The following is a 22,879-nucleotide window of genomic DNA, read 5'->3' as shown; positions in this document are numbered from 1 at the left end:
CTAGAATTTCCAAGAGCAGGAATTTTGAAAATGTCAGTAATGAACTATCACCTAGCACTGAGAATGGGAAACACAAAGCATTGAAGTGTGAAAAAGAGCTTCTGAGTTTAAACTTAAGAAAATGTAGAAGAGTCTATAGCAGTGATAGCTAACCTTTTTGTCGCTGTGTGCCAAAAGCGCGCAGGCACACACCCATAATGCAACGCATGCATGACCCCCATGCTCCCCCAGCGCATGTGCTTGTGATCCCCCCACATGCATGTGCATCTCCTGCAAGCAGCCCATCCCTCACGCATGTGTGGCAGAGACCCCAAACTAGCTGGTTTGTGGGAGGCGCGCACACATGCACGGTAAAGCTGAGCTGGGGGAACAGCTCGCCTGCCTGCAGAGAGGGCTCTGCGTGCCACCTGTGGCACACGTGCCATAGGTTCGCCATTACAGGTCTAGAGATTCATTCTCTGAGACGTATCAACAGTTTGAGGGTTTTATTCAGATGTATAATAAGGATGTCTTAACAGTTTTGCTACATCAAGTACCTGAGAAGTTCAAATGCGCTAAGAAAGGGAGCTAAACATTTGTAATGTTCTGGAACATTACATTTCTAGAAGATGAATAACCAATCCAAGCTGAATATTATTCCTTTATCAGAATGTGGCAGTTCTAATGTATACAACAGTAGGTACACTGGTTTCAGATTAAGAATAGTTCACTTGCTGGAGGATCTTTGAATTAATCTTGCTTAAAAACACTCAGTGAAATTTATATTTGGGGAAAATGAGTTTCAGTTCAGTCAGCTATAAAAGGTTTGAGAACAAGAGGTCTTGGAGATCCATAATTGTATTTTCTTGCCTACTGTGAAAAATTGTGGGAAACAATTGAAACAGCTGAAGAAAACGAATAGAACAGAAAGACATAAACTAACAAAATACTGCAAGTGAGTTAGGAAACAACTTTCATAAATGATAAGACCAGGTGGAAAAAAGCCTGGGCAGAAGTGTTTTATGTCAATCGAAGAGAATCTGCCTTAATTAGCTTATGAGCAAGGGTCCCAGGAACATCTCCCTGGCATATATGCTGATTTTAATTTTTTTTAAAAATTATTTCAGAAAAATAGGAAGATAGCTCCCTGAAAAGCAAAACACCAACCTCAAGCATAATCCTTACTTATAAGACATTCATCCCAAAGGAATTCTTGGAAAATAAAAAGATATATGGTTAGAATCCAGTACTTTATTTCTCAAGTGCCCACCTAACCAGAAGGCGGCAATGGTATATCCGGATGGGTTACAGATAATTGGTTTACCACAATTGCACTATATTTTAGCTATATAAAGTAAAGACGATTTTTGGGAACTTGTTAATAATGTTATAGGAAAAAATGGACTAACATAAAAGTTTGGCATTTCTATAGTGTAATACTGTATAAGTAAATTTGGATAAATCTATTCATGGGGACCTTTAAACATGAATGATGGCAAATTAGGCTCGAGTCCTTTTTGTAGCTTCATGTTCCAGATTTGTACTCCTCTTCGTACTTCCAGGATTCAACATAGGGATACATACAACTGAAGAACCTTACGTTATACTTTATGTGCTTATTTCCCTCATAATTACAGGGTTTACTTTCCAGCATCATCTTGAAGGCAAATTTTAAGTTATAGGTAGAATTAGCCCAGCCAAACCTATCTGCGGAAAGATAAGATCCAGCCACAACTTGAGGAAAAGGAACCAAAACTGCACCTTCCCTGGCACAGATCCCATCTGTAGGCATTACACCAAATTATGGACACATTTGGAGACTGCAAGGATTCAGTGTAGAAATCTACCCAGTTTTGTACCTAAAGGTCAGCAGTTCCTGTGTGAAGTATTACAGCTGCAACAGCATCTTCATGTCAAAACCTTTCCACCTAGCTAGGAAATATATGCATTTTCAGTTGTTGAGATTCAAAAGATTATCTGCCAAATATAATATTGGAGAGAAGATTCTTTAAATAATCATAATTTTAGATTTGATGATTTGCCAGCAACTGTTCAAATTTATAATAGGGAGCAAAGTGCTCAAAGTATTCTCAGACCAACAGAGGTCTCAGAAAGGAGAGTCTATATATAGCAAGGAAAGAGTAGTTGTGGGAGGAGTGGAGGTTGATATGATAAATAAAAATATGTCTTTATATAACATTTAAACAACAGAGGAGGTAAGTTGGATAAGAGAAGGAGCATCAAATGACCATTGGCTTACCTGAAGGGTCCTTTTCTGTACACCGCGGGAGAGTCCAAGCAATGGGTTAATTCAGTCTGCTTGCCCTTAGGACTGAGGAACTATTTTTCCTTAAGCCACACCTCCTCTTGGTGTGCTCAATCCCCCAGAATTCTTAGAAGGAGTCAGTTCGTGCGGACGGAGCGAAGCGTCCAAGATGATGTACTGTTGACACGAAGAACCCGAATCCCGGCCTCGAGAGCCAGGGTGGGTTGGACTCTCCCGCGGTGTACAGAAAAGGACCCTTCAGGTAAGCCAATGGTCATTTTCCTGTACACCGCTTGGAGAGTCCAAGCAATGGGACATACCCAAGTTACTGTCCATCTGGGCGGGCAGAAAAAGGCTCCCGGGATTCGGTCTCTGACACAACCGCCTGGAGCACACGCCTGCCGAAGGACGCCTCAGCCGAGGCGAAAATGTCCAATTTATAGTGTCGCACAAATGGAGAAGGAGAGGACCACGTAGCGGCCCTGCAGATGTCCAGGATCGAGGCCTGGGTGGCCCAGGCCGCTGAGGTAGCAGCACTTCATGTGGAGTGTGCAGTGATGCCGCGCGGAACGGCCTTGGATTGACTTTCATAGGCAGTCGCAATGCAAGCACGAAGCCACCTGCCAATCGTGGAGGAAGAGACCTTCTTCCCTAGGGAACCGGGCTGGAAGGAGAGGAAAAGAGCCTCTGACTTCCTGAATTCCGCAGTACGAGCGATGTAGACCTTCAGGGCCCTCCTGACATCAAGATTGTGCCAGGATCGCTCTCTGGGATGCGACGGATGAGGACAAAAATTTGGCAACACAATGTCATGCGCTCTATGGAACCATGAGTTTACTTTGGGGGTAAAGGTCGGGTCCAGCCTCAAAATGACCCTGTCAGGGTGAATGACGCACAGATCCTGGCGAACAGAAAGAGCCGCCAGCTCCGAAATCCGGCGAGCTGACGTGATGGCAATCAAGAAGGCCGTCTTCAGCATCAGGAATCGAAGAGAAGTAGTGCGTAGAGGCTCGAATGGAGGGCCAGAAAGGGCCCGCAGGACCACGGACAGCTGCCAAGTGGGATAGCGATGAACGGTGGGAGGGCGAAGATTAGAGGCGCCCTTGAGGAAAAGGCGCACCTTCGGGATTTTGCTGAGAGGCAAAAGGTGGTCGCCCGACCAGACGGTAGACAAAGCCGCCACTTGGCGTCGAAGGGTGTTCGGGGCCAGGCCCTTGTTGAGTCCCGCTTGAAGGAAGTCAAGCACTCTGGAAACAGGCGCGGTCGTCGGCTCGATGAGCAGCTCCTCACACCACTTGGCGAAAGCGGCCCAGGACGCATCATAAATCCTGGTGGTTGAAGGGCGTCTCGCCGCCTGAATGGTGTTCACTACCTCCTCCGACAGGCCTTGGCCTTTTAGTTGGTCCCCCTCAAGTGCCAGACAGCCAACTGGAGCCACTGGGGCTCTGGATGAATCACGGCCCCCTGGCTGAGGGAGATCTGTTCCGGAGGAATGCGCCACGGAGGAGACACCGACAGGTGGACAAGGTCGGCGAACCACGACCTGCGGGGCCAATGCGGGGCCACGAGGAGGACCTCTGCTCCCTCTGCGATGACTTTGGAGATGAATTGAGGAAGGAGAGGCAGGGGAGGGAAGGCATACAGTAGCTCGCGGGGCCACTTGCAACGCAGGGCGTCTGTCCCCTCCGCCCCCGGGGTGAAGAACCGGGAGTAGAAGCGGTCGAGCTGCTTGTTGTCCCTGGACGCAAACAGGTCTACAGCCGGAGTCCCGAATCTGTCGGACATCTGGTGGAACAGGCGAGGGTCCAGTTTCCACTCCGCAGGATCTATGGTCGTCCTGCTCAGCCAGTCTGCCTGTGTGTTGTCCACACCGGAGATATGGTCGGAGCGAAGGGATTCCAGATGGCGCTCCGCCCAGCGGCCCAGGGACTCCGCCTCTCTCATCAGTGCTCTGGATCTGGTGCTGCCCTGGCGGTTGATGTGGGCCTTGGTGGCCACATTGTCCGTCATCAGAAGCACATGTTGACGATGGATGGACCGGCTGAAATGGCGCAGAGCCAGGCGAGCAGCTCTCAGTTCCAGCAGGTTGATGCTGTAGCTGGTTTCCACTTGGGACCACTTGCCCTGAACAACCAGGGACCCCATGTGGGCTCCCCAGCCGGAGAGGCTGGCGTCTGTGGTGATGATTAAACTCTCGGGCTCCTTGAATAGGTGGCCCTTGAGGATGGCCGGAGACACCCACCAGCGGAGAGACCTCTTTACGTCCGGCGTAACTCGAATCGGCCTGGTAGAGTTGCTCCTGGACGCCCTCTGGTGCGGCAGCAGCAGCCACTGAAGAGCCCTGGAATGCAGGCGGGCCCACGGCACGATGGAAATGCAGGAGATCATTTTTCCCAGCAGCTGCGACAGGAGGACCACTGGAGCCTGCCTCAAGCTCAACACCTTGTGGGTCATGGACCTTAGACCGGCCAACCTGTCTCGGGAGAGGAAAACCCTGCACAAGTTGGTATCTATCACCGCCCCCAGGTGTACAAGTCTGTTTGTTGGAGTGAGATTGCTCTTCTCTATGTTTAGAGTGAAGCCGTGATTTCTGAGGGATCTCATAGTGGTTTGGAGATCCCGTAGTGCCTGTTGCCTGGACGACGACTGAATAAGTATGTCGTCCAGGTAGCACTGGAGCCTTATGGGTCTGCGTCTTAGCTGGGCCGCCACCACCGCCAGCACTTTGGTAAACGTCCGAGGAGCGGACGAGAGGCCGAATGGAAGAGCTTTGTACTGGAAGTGGCGACCCGCATAATAGAAGCGCAGGAACTTCCTGTGCTGAGGACGAATGGGGATGTGGAGGTATGCCTCTTTGAGATCTATAGATGTGAGTAGATCTCCCTGTCGAATCCCCGCCAGAATGGTCTGCAGAGACTGCATCTTGAACCTCCGGTAGGCGATATGCCTGTTGAGGTTTTTGAGGTCCAAGATGGCTCTCCACCCCCCCGAGTTCTTTGGCACCAGGAAGAGGATGGAGTAAAACCCCCTCCCCTCTTCGCCCTGGGGAACTGGTTCCACGGCCCTGATGTCTAGGAGATGTCTGACTTCCTGGTCCATACGCTCCCTCTTTTGGGGGCAGGATGGGACAGGGCACCGGATGAAGGTCCGGGGGGGGAGGGACAGGAACTCCAGGGAGAGGCCTTCCCTGACTGTCTGCAGAACCCAAGCATCCTCGGTGTTCTGGGCCCAAAGGGAGGCAAACAGCTGGAGGCGACCCCCGATGGGCGCCAAGCCCGGGCAGTCACTTTGACTTACGGAACGGCCTGTTGGAGGCCCCACCGCGGTTATACTTGCGGAAGCCGAACTGCTGCCTGCCTCTGTCCCGAAAGGGCGCCCTGTCCTGGGATCTGTCGCCCTGCTGGCCGAAGGACCTATTGGAGGGAGAGAAGGAAGAGGCAGAGGTGGAAGGCTCGGAGGCACGAAAGGACTGCCTCCTAGAATAGGGAGCGGCCTTACGTTCCTGCTTTTTGTTTAGAGAAGGTAGGATCTTCCTCTTGTCCTTGGACTCGATGAGGAGAGGATCCAGGGACTCGCCAAATAATTTGGACCCCTTAAAGGGGGCGGAAGCCAGTTTCCACTTGTTTTTCTGGTCCGCTTGCCAATGTCGGAGCCAGATCAGCCGACGAGAAGTTATATTGGAGCCGAGCGCCCTGGAGGCAATTTTGTGGCATTAAGGGATGCATCAGCGGCATACTGGGAGGCCGCGATTATTTTTGACACGTCCTGGTGGAGGCGGACGTCTCCCGCCGGGAGCTTGGTTAGGAGCTCGTGCAGCCAGATCACAGAGGCCCTATTAAAAAAGGAGGCGGATGAAGAGGCCCTGATGGCCCAGGCAGCCGCCAGGTGGGTTTTGTGGCACGCCTTTTCCGCCTTCTTGTCCTCCGCCTTAAGGCCTTCCAGGAGGTCGGCCGGTAGGGAGGAGTTGGAAGTGAGCGCAGCGATGGGCGGGTCGACAGTGGGCAGGGCCAGAAGGTCCTCCAGCACTGGCTCCATAGTATAAAGCTTCCTATCTACCCCACTGGGAGAGGACTGCGTGGCTGGCTGAGCCCACTGGCGCTGGATTAGGTCGAGAAACAGCCCCGGGACCGGAACCAGCTCTTGCTGGGGCGCTGGGACATCAAACATGACCGCATTGGGATTAGCCGGAGTGGCATCTGCTGCCGGCGCGGTCGGTTTGGGCTTGATCCCCACCCTGGTGGCAGCCTTGACCTTGTGAAGGACAGACTTGAAAAGGCTGGGCTTGAACAAACCCGCAAAGGCGGGCGCTTCAGGGGGGAGGTCCTCGTCGTCCGAGAGACCTAGCACCTCCGGGTCAGGGTCCTCAATGGCAGAGGCCTCGCTAACCACCGAGGATTCCAGGGAAGGATGGCGAGCACGCTTGCTTGGAGGGGGAGCTGCCTGATCGGGTTTGGGGCCCTTAGGGGCCACTGCAGTGGGACTTTTAAATTTCATGGCCTCCGTGATGCCCTTGGCAATGGCACGGGCCATTAGTTCCTGCATGCGGGGCGATAACTCCTCAGAGTCAGAATCAGGATCCAAGCCCTCCTCTAGGGGGGGGGAAGCCACACCCTGCATATCGTCTATGCTAGCATCCCCAGGGGGAGGGGCCTGCTCACAGGCCCAAGAGGGCGCTGGGGAAGCCGGCTCTGCAAATGACCTATTTGGGGATAGGTCCTGGGACTCCACCTCCTCGGCGAGGACCATCTGGAGATCTTCCCGGGAGGGAGGGATTCCTGAGAGGGACTGCTCCCTGTCTGCCTGGCGTCTGGCCTTCTCAAATTGCTTGTCAAGGGCCCGCTGGCGCCTTTCAGCATCCTTGGCCTCAGCCACAGAAGGGGTCCTGGAACGCTGTTTCCCAGAGCTACCCCCACCACTCTTGCCCGCGCCCCCACTCCCCGATGAGGAGGAACCCTTGCTAGGGGCCTGCGAGAGGCTCGGCCTAGTATCTTGGGAATCGGGGGGACTGGGCAGATCCATAGTCAATGACCACACAAGATGGAGCAAGGCTATGATAAGGCAGAAGGATAGAGATAGACTGGTTGCTGCAATGGGAAACAAAACGAAAGATTCGTTAAAATTGCCATATGCACAGTAATTGAATCAATACATAAGAAATCATCCCATGCTTAATACCAGTCGGAGGCCCAGGGGTAGGATTGGAGCCTGCACCGAGGTGCAAGGCTCCGCAGGAGAAGCAGGGAGGAGAATGACTATCAAAAGGCTTTGGCCTGCGCTTACTTAGGCCTCCTCCCTGAGCCGGTATGATGACCGTTGGAATGGCACAGGAACCAGCACCGCTCGCAAAAATAGACAAAAAAACGAAGGTGGCGATCCTAGCCCGAGAAACCCTTGCTAGGCCCTGCCACCTCCAGCGGTCTCCTGATAACGAGGCTGATGCAAAATGGCGGCCATGGCTGGGCGCGCTATTTTCGCGCCTAAAATGGCCACCGCAACAGCGTGGGGGTAAGGGAGAGCGAGGAGCGAACGCGCCTTGAATGGCGACGATCGCCCACTCCTCCCTGCGGCCGAGGTCCTCTAGCAGGCCGGGAACGAAAAATACATCGTTTAAAACAACAAACGGGGGGCCTGGGAACACAGGAACCTCGCCGCTGTAGCCGCGCCGTTTTAACGACAAGCGGCAGGCCTCCGAAGCCGTCCCATGAGGATCGGCTGAGGGGCACCCCCCACCACCTTCCAGCTTACCTCCTGGCCTTCAAATACAATTTCTACTGGAGAGAAGTCGCAGCAATGAAGAGAGAAACGTCTCACAAGATTGGGGAATGTCAGGAAAATAGAATTAAAACGCAAATAGAGAGTCCAAGCCAAAAAAAAAGGATTAATTTAGCTCAGAGCTCTAACTAATTACGTCCAAACGGGCTGACTGAGGAAGAATTCTGGGGGATTGAGCACACCAAGAGGAGGTGTGGCTTAAGGAAAAATAGTTCCTCAGTCCTAAGGGCAAGCAGACTGAATTAACCCATTGCTTGGACTCTCCAAGCGGTGTACAGGAAAATAAGAGAATTATAGCTGAGCATGCATTCCTATTTTCATCAACCACTCTGGTTGCTTTCTTATCTCAAAGTGAAGAAATGCAAACAGCTCTCAATCAGGCCAGTAAACCAGCATATTAAACAGAGTGATCATTAATATGTTTAAGTCAGCTAAATCCAGATTATTTTTAAAGTGGAAACAGATGGTATAAAAAGCGCATTTAAAATTATATTATGTTAAGTCTACTTAATACACAAATAATGGCTAATAATCACTAGATGAAACAGATAGTGAAGATTGCCTGAATGTTTACAGATGTATAAAATTATTCAGTTTTACATTTCTGATTTTCAAATTCGCCTAATATTTTTTCCTCATAAAACGCCTGCACGAATTCTACTTCACAAGTGTACAAACAAATCATATTTCTTATTTAGCAGGCATACAATTTTATTTCAAGTTGGAAATATAACTTTCAAAACCGAGTTTAACAAATATTTAGCAAATACTTCTTTAAATATATTTACATGCTACTCTTGTTCAGCTCCTGACAAAAGCCTGGTACTTAGAAACAACTAAGACAGAGGATTCTTTATTCATCATGTAAAACATTATTTCAAAAGCCACCAAGCAGAGTGCTGACTGCAGACAGCATTAATGAGGAGATAATGCTGACAAGAGATGCAAGTTCTTCAGGGGATTGGCTTTCTTTTCAATTATTGCCAGAAGATTCTGTTAAATGAACAGTGAAAATACTGAATCAAATATTTATGGTTTACACAGCATAAATCATATGCTCATAGTCCCAACATGAATTTATAACAAGCTCAATGTACATTATGCAAGAATGGAAAACATATCATAGGGACAATTCATCTCATAATATATTGCTTGTATATATGATTAAAATCACAATTATTCTACATATGTTCCATTATGCGTCATTCATATTTTGATTTAGCTATCACATTAGGCCATATTATGGACTGTTTGTTTTTGACTGATTGTAATAGATGAACCCAACTATCATGGCTTGCAAACCATGTTTTATGGCAGAAATGAGCAACCCATGACGTACGTACATACATACATACATACATACATACATACATATAATAATAATAATAATAATAATAATAATAATAATAATAATAATAATAATAATAATAATAATAAATTTGAATTTATTAGCCGCTCCCTTTCCAGGCAGGACTCGGGGCGGCGTACACTAGGACATATATAAACATACATATATACAAAGACATACATGCACGGAGGAGGTAATAGATTACAACATTTAGACAATTAAAACCATTAACATAACCCGATTAATAAAAACCCAATATACAATAAAAATTTAAAATTTAAAAAAGACAGTCAGGAGGAATATGAAAAAAATTACGGTTGAGCCAGGCCAGATAATTGAAAGAGGTGGGTCTTCAACTGTACACGGAAGGAGCGGAGATCGGAAATAATCCTGATGTCACAGGGGAGGTCATTCCACAGGGCTGGGCCCATCACAGAGAAGGCTCTGCTCCTGGGTGTCGCCCCCCGACACTGTTTGGCGGACGGCACCCGGAGAAGTCCCTCTCTGTGTGAGCGAATTGGTCGTAGGGATGTGTGGGGCAGGATGCGATCCTGCATGTAACTAGGTCCTATGCCATGAAGCGCTTTAAAGATCATAATCAAAACCTTGAAACGCACTCGGTAGACCACAGGAAGCCAGTGCAGCTCGCGCAGGAGAGGTGTTACAGGGGAGTATCTAGTCCTCCCCATAATCACCCGCGCGGCCGCGTTCTGGACCAACTGTAGTCTCCGAGTGCATCTCAAGGGAAGCCCCATGTAGAGAGCATTGCAGAAGTCCAGGCGAGACGTCACTAGCGCATGGGTGACTGTGCGTAGGGCATCCCAGTCCAATAAGGGGCGCAACTGGCGCATCAGGCGGACCTGATGGAACGCCCCCCCTTGCCACGGCTGTTACATGGTCATCCATGGACAGCCGGGCATCTAGGAGGACGCCCAAATTGCGCACCTGTTCCATATATATATATATATATATCCAACAGAACATTAAGACTATGCCAAAACGTATTGACAAATGAGCCTAATTTTAATGGTCCAATTTCAGGCCATTTATGAGGAACTGGGTAATTTAAAGGTGGAGGTGGGGCTTCCCTTCTAAAGGGCTCTCATTTCATACCACCTGAAACTTAAAAGTTTAAATCCTTAAAAAAAATAAACATATGAGTAAATGGCTACCACTGGCCTACTAGTTCAAGAACTGTGATCTGACATTTGTAGTTGCTCACCTCAGATTTATAATTTAATATATAGTGTAAGTTCAACCAGTAGTAATTTATTCAATAAGCGATACTTTGCATACTTTTCAAGTATCCTTACAAATTACAGTTTAATGTATTGCCAGATTGTTTTAATTTTTAAACAAAGGCAGGCATGAACTCTCTTTCAACAAACCGATCTTCATACTATTGCAAGAACCATCTGCTACCTACATAAAATTCATAAGCTGGTTGACTCAAATCAAAGGACTTACATTGGCATGACAGATCTGCAAAATGACATTGGCAACAACTTATACCAAATAAGATGAAACATTAAACCATTTGTCATTTTTAACTTTTTTTAAAATATGCATTAAAGAGGATGTTATTCAGTTGTTACAACTTGTAGCAACATGCATTATTAAATGCCCAATCAGTACTACAGAGTTCTTCAGAATATGTGATCCAAGTGGTGGTTTTGAGGACATGCGACACACAAAACATTGCCATTGTAGAATAGGGATCTGAACAAGAAGAATAATTTCTTTTACAAAATACTAATAAATATTTTCTTCTGTTCAATCATGTTCAATTCTTCAAGACTGCCTGGACCAATCACTGCAGTTTTCTTGGCAAGGTTTTTTAAAAGTGGCTTGCCTTTGCTTTCTTCCCAGGGCTAAGATAGAGGGACAGGCCAAGGTTACCCAGATGGCTTTGTGACTAAGGCAGGACTAGAACCCACAGCCTCCCAATTTCTAGCTCTATGCTTTAACCATTACTGTGCCATAAATTTCAAAATGAACTTAACATAATTCTCTTAACAAGGCATAGTTTTAATTCTTGATTTGTTAATTATTTCTACACTAACTTTTGCCATAAACATGGTATACGTTAACAACTATAGGGATCCTTTTCTTCACTTGTAGATTTATTTAAAGGTGGGTTATTTGTTTAATCAATGGGGCAAACAAAAAGAGAGGATTGTATCTGTGGTTTATTTAAGGTAATTCTTTCTAAAGTCTATATGCAACTTTGCTCTTTAATAAACTTTCATATCATTTTGCAGATTTAAATACTAACAGAAACAGCTCATTATCTACCATAAAGTTGAGATAACCATTTTAAACACTAATAAATCATATTTCCATTTAATGTACTCTGCTCACATTGAATGAACTTTCCTTACAAACAGTGGTGGTGAAGAAACCACTGACGCTCCTTCTTTAATAAATTTAGCATGGCACATGCCCGTATTTCCCTGAAAATAAGACAGGGTCTTATATTAATTTTTGCGAGTAATAGGGCTTCTTTTCTGGTTAGGTCTTATTTTTTAGGGAAATATGGTACTAAATGCATTTGGCTGGCTGACAATATTAACTGGGGCTTATTTTGGGGCAGGGCTTATATTACAAGCATCCTGATAAATCACACTAGGGCTTATTTTCCACTTTGGGAAAACAGATTAAACCAATTAGATCAGGGGTCCCTACCCTCTGGGTCATGGTTCACTACTGGGCTATGGCCTATTTGGGACTGACCAGTGGGCCTCCGCGTACGTGTGCAGCTCAACCTATGCTAGTGGTGGGCAGGTATGCATGCACGCATGCGTGCAGCTCAACTTGTGTAAGTTGAGCTTCATCCACATGTGTGCCAGTCCGCCACTCCCCAGTTCCTCTCTCCCCCCACCGGGCCAAGCTGCAATGATTGGGGACCATTGAATTAGACCAAAATTTCTAACCCTGCTGCTACCACTTGCATTTTTAACAAGGCATAACTTTGCTCTAACTGTTGAGTATGGCAGTTTCCTGGTTCCTAGGGGGCGCCATACTCGGTTCTGATTGGTTCCTGCTTGACAGCCGGCATATATAAAGAGCTGTCAAACAGGGTCTCAGGGTTGCCATTATCTGAGACACGTGCGTAGTGAAATGCCACGTTGGCAACCTGTTAGCAATAAACTGTTAGCATTAAGAGATCTGGCTTGCCTCAATCCTTCTCTCCACCCGAGTTCTTCCAGATACAACATTGGCGACGAGGACGAAGCCCAGAAAAGAGCTGATTAAGTCCCTGCCTCAGAGCACAGTCACTGAGAGCTGATAACCCTTGCTGAGGGAAAATTAGTGACTATGAGCGGATTACCTTCGTGAGGGAAGCAATCGAAGAAAGGGGGAAATGACAGTGACAGAAGAAAGAAAAGGTTTTGGTTTTTTTTTCTTTTCTTCTTCTTTTTTCCTTAATTAGAAAAGGGCAGCTGTTAGATAGGCATGGCCTCTATGAACACGCTTGCTGAATTTAATGCCGCCTCAGAAACCTGGGACTCTTATATTAACCCTTTTGAGGGTTTCTTAGAGGCAAGCGAGTACACTGATCTGTCAGAAAGTAGGAAAGGGGCATGTTTTTTAAACTTGTGTGGAAGGGAAATGTTTAACATTGCGGGTACTCTAGTGGCATCGCAATCCATTCACAAAGTGTCATGGGAGGTTTGGATGACAAAATTAAAACTTCATTATGCGCCTACGCCATCCTGTGTGGCCCGCTGTCATGTGTTCTACAGGAGGAACCAACATGAAGGGGAGTCGATCAATGACTATGTAACGGCTTTAAGATACCAATACCAATCTTTCCTCATGGTCCACAATATTACTGCTCTTATACCATCACCAGCTATAAGTGAAAATGGCAGAATTATGCCTTAGAAGTATTGGACAAGATTAACCCTAACCTTTTTCCCGATCACTAGCCAGCCTTCCCTGCAGCCATTTTACTCCCAATGTTTGCCCTTTCTGTTATGCTTTCCTTTCCTGAGTCCTTTTTTCTACCCTTCATTCTTCTCCTTCCTAATTTTGACCCCAATGGGTACTAAGGAAAAGGGGAAGAAAACTCCACCATTTTATTTGGTGAAAAGAGGATCATATTAACATTGTTCTGCATTAAGAGCACTCTGAAATGGTCAGAAGTCCACTATTTAGGGAAGGAAAGGGTGTCCAATAAGATGATGAATAAGGATTTATAATATATATTATAACTTACAATATTATAATGTATAATATATTCTGGCTCATATCTTTTTTTACCTGTAGATTCATAGTCCAGATTTTTGTACTGTCTGTCGTATCTTAAAAACCAGGGGTGTTATATCTGGCTCTTGTTGCTTATATGCCATTTTCTTTTTATGTGTCATCACTTTCAACCACTTGCCCACCCTCATTTCCAAGCAAGAGACCTGGTTGCCTAGCAGCTAGTCACTTGCTGTGCAGGACTTAGCTAGCTGCATTATCATGGAGGGTCTGCTTCCTCCTTTCTGAGCTATTTTTGTCCTGATATCTTCACATACGTTTCTGTTTCACTTTATTTTAATTTGGGAAGTGCCCACATGGAACATGGGAGGAGGACAGACAGTATCCTGATGTAAACCCCACTTATTCCTGCCAGAGTGCCTAGAGTAGCAGATGTTTTCCTTGCTGGCTACTGATATACTAAAACAGAAGACGACATATGTAACATAACTACACATCAGGAAAACATGGTTTGATAGCAATTTGGAAGCAAGAACAAAAGAAAGGTGATAGAGATCAGTAACGAGTACAGGAAAGTTTTATGATTAAAAGTGCCTTCAAGATGTCAAAATTGACAAATGTATTTTCAATATGCTTTTTGTTTACAAAAGTGACTTTACAAGATATTGTCTTATTCCAAATCCATTACATGGCATTTCCCGCTCCAAATTCATTTTTTAAATTCAATCCATGCTAAAGCTTGGGACACACACAAGCTCTGTACCTAGTTTCAAAAATTCTCGGTATCATTTCTACAGTCTTGCTAGCTAGTACAACCTGGTCAGAGGTAGGTTGCTGCCGGTTCGGCCCACTTTGGCCAAACCCGTAGTGGAATTCAGGCTTGGGTCCCAGAATCAACAGCGACCCAGGCCTGACATGCCCCTGAACCGGTTCCCTTGCTGCCGCTTGAGCACTGCCATTTTGAATGCGTAGTTCACTGTAAATTGTTCTGCGCATGCACGTAAAACAATTTACATTGAATAGTGCACATGTGCGTACTGCACATCTGGCGTGCGGGTTGCAAATCGGCAGTAACATTGGCAGCAACCCCATGATGAACCTGGTATGAATATCAGATCCAATGTACACTACTGTGAAGATTTCAGAGATTTCTAACACCATAAATATCTGCTTTTCTTTTTTTCAAACAAAGAAAAGCCAGTATACTACTGCAAAAAAGTATACCTATACAAAGCCTATTGAGATAACAGAGAAAGCACAGCAAGACTGTTCTGCCATGTTCTTTTGTTCTTTCTTCTTTGTTTCTTGCTTTAGTTCACACAGTTAATAACTAAAGTATATAAGAAAATAAAAGATTATCAAACGATAAGGGCAGGAGAAAAGGGAGGTCCAGCTATGCTCATCTGACACATTGCTTTGAAGAAAGATATCCTTACTGCATTCCTTCCATCTCTATTCATTCCTTCCCCTAGAGGAAAATGATTAGATATACCTCAATTTTAAAGGGGCAGATTACTCGGTATCGCAACACATCCTTTTACCTTAACATATAACTCAAGTGATCTCAGCAGTCTGAGTGCAATCTGGAAATTGCCTGGTTATATCTGATGGCTATGAAGCTAAAACATATGTTGCTTTTTCACTAATAAAAACTATGGTATGTTTGTCCATTCTAAAAGGCTAATATGCTCAACTTGTTGGCAGAGCAAGAGAATACATACATAAATACATACATACATATAACAAATACACACACACGTGTGTATGGGTGTGGGTGTATGTTCACTTAATAAATCACTACTGATGAGGATTTAAGATTACATAAAAATGTTATTTTACAAATCATGATACAAATTACAATAACTGCGTTTTTATTATATAGTTAAACACAAACAAAACAAGTAGCCTTATGGCTTAGTGCAATGTGTGGACCTTGTTTAATCTATGTTACCCACACTAGGCAGAACTACTAAACGTAGGCTGCAAGTATCCTTATGACTTTTAGAAAATTGAAATAGGTTACACTGTCCTATAACTCCTTATCATCATCATCCAATGGTCATCCAGATATTTTCAATCCTATGCCCATTAGGAGTTGGTCCAAATCACTTTTCTATTGGCTATCAAGTCCTGAGTGGTTTAAAGCTGGATATTTGAATATGGCTTGTTTCAGATTCAACTTGTATACTTCCATTAACTTCATTTTGTTTATCTACCTGCTCAAATATGCCTGTAGAGAACAAGAGATGGGACACTTGCTCATGCCCTCATGGGTGTGGAAGCCTCGGGAAAGTTGCCTTGCCAGCTGTTACTTTTTCTTTGCACCTTTTATTCAGAGCTTTCTGGCCATATTTATTTACCAATATGCTGATGAATAGCTAAATAAACAATGACCTTACAATTTGGGCAGAATGAGCAGCAACATTCCTCAGATCTACAAAGCACAAATAAAAAGGTAGGATTGGGAATGAAATGTAAAGAAATGAGAAAGGGATGCTGCATGGCAATTACATACATAAATACAAGAAAAAAGAAAGAATAGATTGCTAAAAGAATAAAAATCCTTCAGAAAAATAAAATTATATGAATGAAGGTTGTGGGAAGGTATTAGAACAATACAGTAGAAGCCAACATGCCAAATCCCTAGAGGGTTTGGACCCTGCTTAACTGGACAAACAGCTTCTTCTATATGAAGTGTGGCCTTGGATGTCATTTTTGGAGGAAAAAGAGCATCCAGACTTGCAAGATTGTTTCTGCAATGTTATATCAAAAGTATTACTAGCATTCACAGTTCTGGTTTCCTAGTTTGGCTAACCGTACATGCCTTTGGTGGTAATGCCAACACCAAGAAATTCCTTTCCCCAGTTTGGTTTGTCTGTGTTCTAAGAAAATTTTAAACTTTCTTTTCTATGTTAGATTTTCTCCCACAATGACTTTATTTCAATGGCATATATTGGACTTTTAAATATTTATGCCATGTTTCTATCCTTTTTGTTTTTAACTTTATTAATTATGGTTGCATAATATTACTAGCTTTATATTTGCTATATTTTATTGGGAGTTGTGTTGTAAATCACTGGGAGTCAGGCTCTGTTAGGAGCAATGAGCAATGATAAATCCTTTTAATACATCTTATTTAAAATGAATCTGCCCATCCTGTCAGGCCTGATCTAGACGAAATGCTTAGGATTCTGCCTGCATGGTAAGTAAGAGTTGTAGGGGCCAGCAGTCAGAATTTCTCCATGGTGGCTCCAAAACCTTAAAATATACTGTACAAAGCAGTTCTAGGTACTTAGAAGAGCACTCTAAACATTTGTTTTTTAACGGGCTTGCGACCTTGATGCCTAGCTGAATATTCCTATTAGGTTGTGTTAAGGGACTGTTTATGTTGGAGAGACAGATTTTTTTCCCCATAAAATTCCATACACTCCCAGAAGATATTAGTCTAATTTCCTCTATTTTCCCTTACCTGACAAGCCTCAGGAAAGAGACACAGAGAGAATGGGGAAAAAAACCCTCATTTTTAATGACATCACTATATGGCCTTCTGCAGTCCTTTAGAATACCAGGAGACTAAGTTTCAACTTCCAGCCTCCAAGAAGGATCTATGCGCTATTTTAATGTTGTGCAAAATATGAGCAAGACTAGTTGTAAGACTGGTGATAACAGCAGAATGGTTTCAGGTCTTCCAATTGAAAATGCAATGTGGTATTTTATCACATTACTGTATATCAAAATGATAGAGATTCCAAAAGGAGGGAGAAAGAACAAAAGAAAGATCTCCATCAAGAATCTGGAAGGCTAGAAAACAAGCTCTGTAACAGAGCAGTAAACTTTACCTCTTGATCCACCTTGTTGAACTCTGAAATAAATTATACATTCCTGCTGACTCATAGGAGGAGGTGAATCTCATTAACTTCACACACAGTAAAAAAAAGGTGGTAAAAAGCCATAGCTCTTTTCCACAGGGTAGATTTAGACAAAGTAAAGGCCCAAGCCGTAATGAATAAAATGCATAGTTTATATTCCAAACTAGTCGAGCAAAGAAAAAAGTTTAAAATTGCATGATTTACACTGATGAGATTTTGTACTAGACTCTGAGAATGGCTGAAACAAGACTAAATGAACAATGCCATGAGCACATCAACTCACTTTGGAAAAACAATAATGAAAGAAAAAACCAAAAGTGGACCAACGCCCATGGTTTAAATCCTTATTTAGCTATAAACCTCAGGAAAACAGGGGGTAGCTGCCGATAGGAGAAACTAAAAAAGGGAGAAGCACCATGAATGTCATAACATCTGCCACTCTATTAGACTAATTATTTTAAAAATAAATATTTGAGACTGACTAATACTTCTCAAGATAAGAGATTCTTGCATTGGATTTTCATCATTTAAATTTAGATACAGTATATCAACATCCTTATCTGCACAATAGCCCATAATGAACCCTGCAACATAATTTCAAATGGTAGGTTGCACCAGGCCAGCTAGAATACTGAGCAAGAAAAGGAGAAATGTATTACAAAAACTGTAAGGAAAAGACGATAAGCAAAAGATAGCAGAAAGTTAAAATAAAAAGAGAAAGGGATTCAGAAGGATGGTCTTCATTCTGCTTCATGCAAGCATTTATACATGGGGGAAATTGGTCAACAAACAAATTGGACTTTCACAGCTTAATTTAGAACTTGCAAAGTGGTTGTCTGATTTTTTAAAATGAGATTTAACTGTAGTATTCTACAACTATGCTACCACGAAACATATGGATTCAGCCAAATGTCAGCAATAGAGATAAATTGTTCAAAAATATTGGTATTCTTGCCTTTTGCAGCATTCATCGGGACTTGCAGGGAACAAATTTGTCATCATAATAAACTATTTATAACATGAAAGTAACGTTTGAAAACTCTTATCTAAATCAGAATAAGGTTCAACAATTGGTTTGGTTTGGTTTATTTGGATTTATATGCCGCCCTTCTCCAAAAGGACTCAGGGCGGCGTACAACATTAAAAAACACACATCTCAAAAGTTAAAAAAGATTAAATCCATTTCCAAAAAAACAAACTGAATATTTTTTTAAAAAACAATACATTTAAAATAAGTTAAAATTAAAATTAACAGGCCAGGCCGGTAGCAGGATACAGTCAGATAAAACTAAAGGTAAAGGTTCATCTCACACATATGTGCTAGCGATTCCCGACTCTAGGGGGAGGTGTTCATCTCCATTTCAAAGCCAAAAAGCCAGCACTGTCCGAAGACGACTCCGTGGTCATGTGACTGGCATGACTAAATGCCGAAGGTGCACAGAACGTTGTTACCTTCCCACCAAAGGTGGTTCCTATTTTTCTACTTGCATTTTTACGTGCAGTAACAAGCACGCAAAAACGAGAGTAGCATGTAGCTTGTTTTTTTATCTTAATGAATTGAAGAATATTCTGTGTGATGAGGCTTACTAATCAAAATGCAGGCTATGGGATTACAATTGTTTAAATATTGACAACTCCATTAAGAGAAGAGCAAATATTCAAAGAAAAAGAAATAATTTTCATATAAGAAATTAGAAAAAGAAGTTTATTACTTCTAATTATTTTGCGGTACCATCTAGAGCAGTAACTATTATTGTGCTATGGTAAGTTGATTAACCACTTTACTGTATTTCCTAATACTTATTATATGAAAATATTACAAAAATACATCCAAATAAACAACATGATATAAACTTAAAGTACTAAGTAAAATGTATCAACAACACATAAATGGGGAAAAATAAGTGAAGAAAAATGTTTGAAAGCACAATATTTTATAAAGGAATATTTTGGGCATGTCTAGATTAACAAAATTTGTGCTGCCAAAGAGAATTTAAAGGAAATGACAGAAGACTTTTTATTTAGAGTCTGAAAAACTGGCCAGGACAAAGCAAATATAAGTTATCACCTAAATGTTTCGTTAAAGAAATTAAAAACCACTGATGAAAGCAAATTTTTATCTGTCACTTTTGTTTATAAGCAAAACAACACATGACATCATAAACAAAACCTCTACAAAAAGAAATTCAATAAAATGAGAAAAAGAACAAAATTACCATGAATATTAAATTTAAAGGTAACCATAGCTTTGTGTCAGTTCCTAAAGCATTCTGTATTCCAGTATTACTTTTTATATTTCAAGTTGATTAAATAAACATGTTGTTCATTTAAAATCTTTAAAAAATGATTCACGGGTTTAGAACTGAATTCAGCATATTAAAAACATGCTTTTATTTATCCACAAGTTTTTCTTATTGCCAATTAAAAATTGTGTTCAAATATCACCCTAAAACAGGTCACTGTATAATAATGGAAATATTTTTTTACATTATGAAGCATTTGAGAGGGGGAGGAATATTCTATCAAGATGAATACAATTAAAAAAAAATTGGTTTCATGCAGATGTTCAACTGTACTGAGTATTAGACCAAAAGAAAAGTTTCACTCATATAGAATCTATAACACGGATCTTGTAACTTGCATTTATGTGAAACAATCTGAATTGTTTTGAATTCTAGCTTACAACAACCTACACTGCTTCAATCTCTTGCAATAGACTGCCTTGTAAATAATTTTATCCACAAAACCAGTCTTGGGTGGATGACCCAAGACAGATATTGGACGTAGTTTAAATATCATTGTTATCTATGGTGCAATTCTTCGCAACATAACATCAATTACTACAGCCTTCTAAGATATTTGGCTGAGGCCTAGATCTGGAACCACTACAAAGAAATGCTCCCATTTTGCTGAAGGCAATATTCAGGTTTATGACCATTGGTATATGGCTTCACAAGGCCATAGTGTCCTCTACGCATTTTAGTTTCTGTTTCAAGGATCCTCAACTTTGAGGAGAGAGGGAGGAAATTGGGCACATTTAGACTACTGAAAGCATGTCATTAAAAATAAGAAATGGAAATGTGGTAGATTACAAAGCCAAATGCATAAATCATATCAAAAATGCTTTGGATGCCTGTACAAGACTAGGAGGCATTCTTGTAAAATGTAAATGCAATAAGTGCTGTAACTGGAAATGATCTGAAAAAAAGTACATTGCCAAGATAAAAAGCACCCAAAGATGCTGGAAAGGGAAAAGAGTAAGCTCATCAGTTTGTCTTTGGGCAAAATAAGATTATCACTGCAGTCATTTTGGGAAAGTATCCATATATTATCTCACAATTCCAAATGTTTCCAACAATCCCAAAAAAGGTGCAAGAACCTAACATCTAGTTAGGTTAGTCATGAAAGCCATCCTAAGAGAAAAAGGGAACTCATCTGGGAGAAGCAGCTGCCCAAAGGGAATGAGGCAAATAGAATCTGCTGCTCCTTAAGAGACCACAAAGGAAAAAGGCAAGATGAAAATGAGAAAGGAAACACAGGTTAATCAGATGCAGACAAAAATGGGAGTTTCAATAAGATAGGAGAGATCTAGAAAAAGTGCAATACTGTAGCTTATGATAAATGAAATAAAGTAGAATTAAGCAGGCAAAACTAGTCAATGAAATGAAATGAAATATGACCCAATGAATATGAGTTCATATATTTTCTTTAGCAACCTGATCCTGCAAGTCTGAATCTACTTGCTTGGGAATAAGTAGAGCCTTACTTTAAGTGGACGTGTATAAATTACTCTGTGAATTAATCATCCACAACACTAACAGTGAAGTATTCAAAACATTTTTACTGGGGAATAAGCCTATCTGAATAAAGAGGGATCTACTTTCAAGCAAATAGGCATAGGATGGAAATGAGCTAACCATTAGACCATACTTTTTACTTACATTAGTCCTAAAGAAATATGGGACTTCACTAGTAAACATTGACCATTAATCACTTCTCATTTTTAAAAAAAGTACTGTGTAGGCTTTTTTGTGTAGTTTGGGAATCTTATCCTCATCATTGTCTTCTCTTTACAAAAACAAATTGTGAGCTTTTTAGAACTTTAGACCAGTTAGTGAAAAATCTTTTTGCACATTTAATGTTGCGGTAAATTGAAGAAAAAATGGGAAGGGGCCAGTACACTGCAACAAATAATACATGGCAGTTTTGAAAAGATGAATTCAGATCCTTGCATAGTGACAAAATTTAAGCATAAAGCTCATAGCACTCAATGCTTTCACTTTATGCAAAATAAATAAGGGTTGTAAAGAGGGTGCAGTTACAGCCAGTCACAGCTTTCTAACATACATTGTTACTTCCACTAGCCAGTCATTATTTCTTAACCCAACCTCCCTCCATATGGTAATTGTTGGGAGAAAGAAATAACAGGCAACACCCATCTTCACCACCTTGAGCTCCCAAAGAAAGGGCACAATGTATATTGTAATAAGAAATAATAAACAGTTTGTCTACTTTCACAATGCCCTGCACAATTTTATGTATTTTATCAGCCTTTTTTCTAAGCTAAAAGCATATGACCTATTTGAAATAACCTATAGAGCTATTTTTAAAACGTAGAAGTACTAAAGAATAAACTTTGAACTTGAGTGATAATTCAGAGATTTGATGTCCTCCCTAAGTTAACAATGATTTTTCAAATCATTTCATATTCACTACAAACTGCGCACATCCAAATGTGTACTTTTACACATATACACTTGAACCATGTAACAAAAATAAGGGTAAAAGAAGTCCAAATAGAATAATTTGGCTACATCTTCTGTCTTGTCTCTTCCTTATGGCCCACTGAACACTGGCAAATAGTAGCTGTTGTAAACAACATGCCAAATGTGTTTTAAGCTACTTGAATAGTCTTTGCAAGAAGAAGAATAAGGCTAGCCAGGGAGCAAAAAGAAGCTAATTCATTTCTGAAAACACCACACTGTATTGCTTTGCACAAAATTGTAAATGGTGATTCATACCAAGTAGGCGGCTCTCCCAGAATATTTTGTTTATGCAGAATTTGTGATAATACCAATTCTAAAAAGGAAGGGGTTCAGGGTCAATGTAAGTCTTATATCCTGTCATTTTAAGACTGCTTTAGGAAGAGGGAAAAGATGCAGTGAGAAGATATGGCTAAAGCACTCTCAAAATGGCTTGTTGAAGTAAATCGAAATATAAATGTATAGATATTTTAAATATGGTGTTGCCAAAGTATGAGATTCAGGGAAATTGTCAGGAGAAAAAAATTGTTAGCATCTCTGAGAATTAAAACACAAAGCAGATCTAAGAGGAACCAGACCTGGACAGTATGCACATATCAAATCTTATTAAACATCAACATCAGATAGTGTTCGACAATGATCAAAACGATCTGTATGTGTGTGAGAGGAAGAG

General features: G+C 42.3%; 1 protein-coding gene across 1 annotated transcript in view; it reads right to left on the bottom strand.

Moving 5' to 3' along the window:
* Window positions 1-22,879, bottom strand: part of CDK17 (cyclin dependent kinase 17) — an 80,537-nt gene that overhangs the window by 56,818 nt on the left and 840 nt on the right. The gene's annotated exons all lie outside the window — the stretch shown is intronic.

Source organism: Natrix helvetica (assembly GCF_964273705.1).
Source record: "Natrix helvetica genome assembly, chromosome: 6".
Lineage (NCBI taxonomy): Eukaryota > Metazoa > Chordata > Lepidosauria > Squamata > Natricidae > Natrix > Natrix helvetica.
This window is presented reverse-complemented; position numbering and strand designations above follow the sequence as displayed.